The sequence below is a fragment of the Penaeus chinensis genome, chromosome 20 (genome assembly GCF_019202785.1).
Source record: "Penaeus chinensis breed Huanghai No. 1 chromosome 20, ASM1920278v2, whole genome shotgun sequence".
NCBI classification, from domain to species: Eukaryota; Metazoa; Arthropoda; class Malacostraca; order Decapoda; family Penaeidae; genus Penaeus; species Penaeus chinensis.
Genome location: NC_061838.1, coordinates 5081600 through 5084099, shown reverse-complemented (window position 1 = coordinate 5084099; position 2500 = coordinate 5081600). Strand labels below are relative to the sequence as shown.

Sequence of the window (2500 nt, the reverse complement as noted above, 5' to 3'; positions counted from 1 at the left end):
GTCTTGATGCCTTTTGTAGCAGGTCCTTGCGTCGGATCGTGGGGTATATTTGGCGAGACAATGTGTCCAACCAACGGTTGCACCGTGAGACCGGGTTCGAGACAACCCTGGGTGGAAGAGGCCTGTAGGCTGACCGAGGAAGTCTTAGCTTGGGCACATCGATCAAACCTGTCGTGAGGAGCTAGAGATGGGCCTGGCCTTTGCCTGGCGGCTCGCCATGAGGGACCCTCGTAGGTGGAAGCGAAAGGTGGATGCGGCTATGCGCTCCCACCGGCGTTAGTTTCCCATTGATGATGATGATGATGAATATATATATATATATATATATATATATATATATATATATACTTATATATATGTATGCATGTATGTATGTATTTATAATATATATACATTTAGGAAACGTTAGTTACTTAGGGCATTCACGACCATTACATTATAAAAGCAACAGGTAAGTTTGTAGGTCCCTCCGATTCCTAAGTTTAACGTATATTCCCTTATTACGTCCGTAACTGACTATGAGAGACCGGTTCCAAACCCGCTAACACTAACTGCTCTCAAACCTATTGAATTCTTACGCCACCGAACCATGAACCTTTTACATGGCTGCCTCAATGAATGCTAAAGTTGTTGTTATGAGGAAAGAACTCATCTTCTCCTGAATGCACGGTCGTGTTTAACCAAATGAACACCATATTCGGCGCCGGGGTTTTTGCAGCTTCAGCTAAGCCCGGAGATTGTTTTTAATGTTTTGTCAAATGAGATCAGTCACGGCGTTAGGCTTGCTTGACCACGATATTCCACTATGCATAAGGCCCAGCTTATTCGGGGAGGAGGGAAGGAGGGAGAGAGGGAAGAAGGGAGGGTTTCGGGGAGGGAAGGAGGGAGGGAGGGAGGAAAGGAGGGTTTGGGGGAGGGAGGGAAGAAGGGAAGAAGGGAGGGCGGGAGAGAGGAAGGGAGGGTTTCTGGGAGGGAGGGAGGAGGAGAGGGTTTTGGGGAGGAGGGAAGGAGGGAGAGAGAGGAGGAAGGGAGGGTTTCGGGGAGGGAAGGAGGGATGGGAAAGGAGGGTTTGGGGAAGGGAGGGAAGAAGGGAGGGCGGGAGAGAGGAAGGGAGGGTTTCTGGGAGGGAGGAGGAAGGAAGAGAGGGTTTTGGGGAGGGAGGGAAGGAGGGAGGGAGGGAGGAAGGGAGGGTTTCACGGAGGAGGAAAAGAAGAGAGGAGGAGGGAGGGGTTTGGGGGGGGAGGGGGGTCAGGGGGGCTTTGGTGAAGGAAGGAAAGGGGGTAGAGGGGGGAGGAAGGGAGGGTTTGGGGAAGAGGGAAGAGGGAGGGTTTTGGGGGGAGAGAAAGGAGGGGGAAGAAGGAAGGGAAGGGTAAAAGGGGGGGTTTTGGGGAAGAAGGGAGGAAGGGGTTTTGGCAGGGAGGGAAAGGGGGAGAAGGGAGGGAGTAAGGGAAGGTTTTGGGGAAGGAAGGAAGGAGGGAGAGAGGGGGAAGGGGGGTCCCTTTGGGGGGGGAATGGTTTTTTTGGGGGGGGAGGGAAGGGAAGAGTGAGGGGGATGGAAGGACGGAAGAAGGCAGAGAGGGGGAAGGGGGATTTAGATGGGGGATGGGCATCGAAGGGAGAGGCAGACAATTTTTTATTTCAATGTGTGAAATAATAATGCTCTTAACACTCTAGAAAAATAAAATAAACCCTGTATCTTGGCATAAAACTCATGCAAATCCTTATACTGACAAACTGCACAAACCTAATCCACGATCTAATCATCAGAAATATATACATTAAATTCTTAATAATACTTGACATTTACATATATCTAAATAGTGAAAGATATTTAGACTCAAAAATCGTAAAGTCCCTAGTTATATACTAAGCCATTAAAAAAAGGGGAAGTGAACAGAAGCGACACCTATCTGCATTTACTGACAGCCGAATACACTTCATAGACACACTGCATTTAAATTAGGGAAGATGGTAACTACAAATATCTTGTAACAGATTAGTAAATTAGGGTATTTAAGTGGGACTGTAATCTCCACTATCAGTGAGCAATATTATCCTGTGAGGTTGATCAGTTAGTGTGATTAGTACTTTGTCACTAAGATACTTATTATGCAATACCATCATTTCTTCATAATACAAAAAAAAAAAGATTATCAAAAGTGTTAGAGATTTTGAGGGTCAGGTATGGACCAATGAAAAGCTGAAGAAAAAAGGACATGGCACCATCTGGCATTATGAAAGAGCCTATAAAATCTGTGATGGACTCTTTCGGAGATTGGAGGTTCCACTGGCCAGAATATCACTTTACTACGCAATATGTACTGGATGTAGTTTTGAAAGCAAAGCAAATGTTATATCACCAATAATAAAAAAAAAATATATATATATATATAGATAGATAGATATATAGATAGATAGGTAGATAGATAGATAGATGTATGTGTGTGTGTGTGTGTCTACACATATATATACATATGTGCATATATGTATGTATACATAT

The 2500-nt window shown here is 45.2% G+C and overlaps 1 pseudogene; it reads left to right on the top strand.

Annotated features, from left to right (window-relative positions):
- Positions 1-2500, top strand: part of LOC125035871 — a 35778-nt pseudogene that overhangs the window by 476 nt on the left and 32802 nt on the right.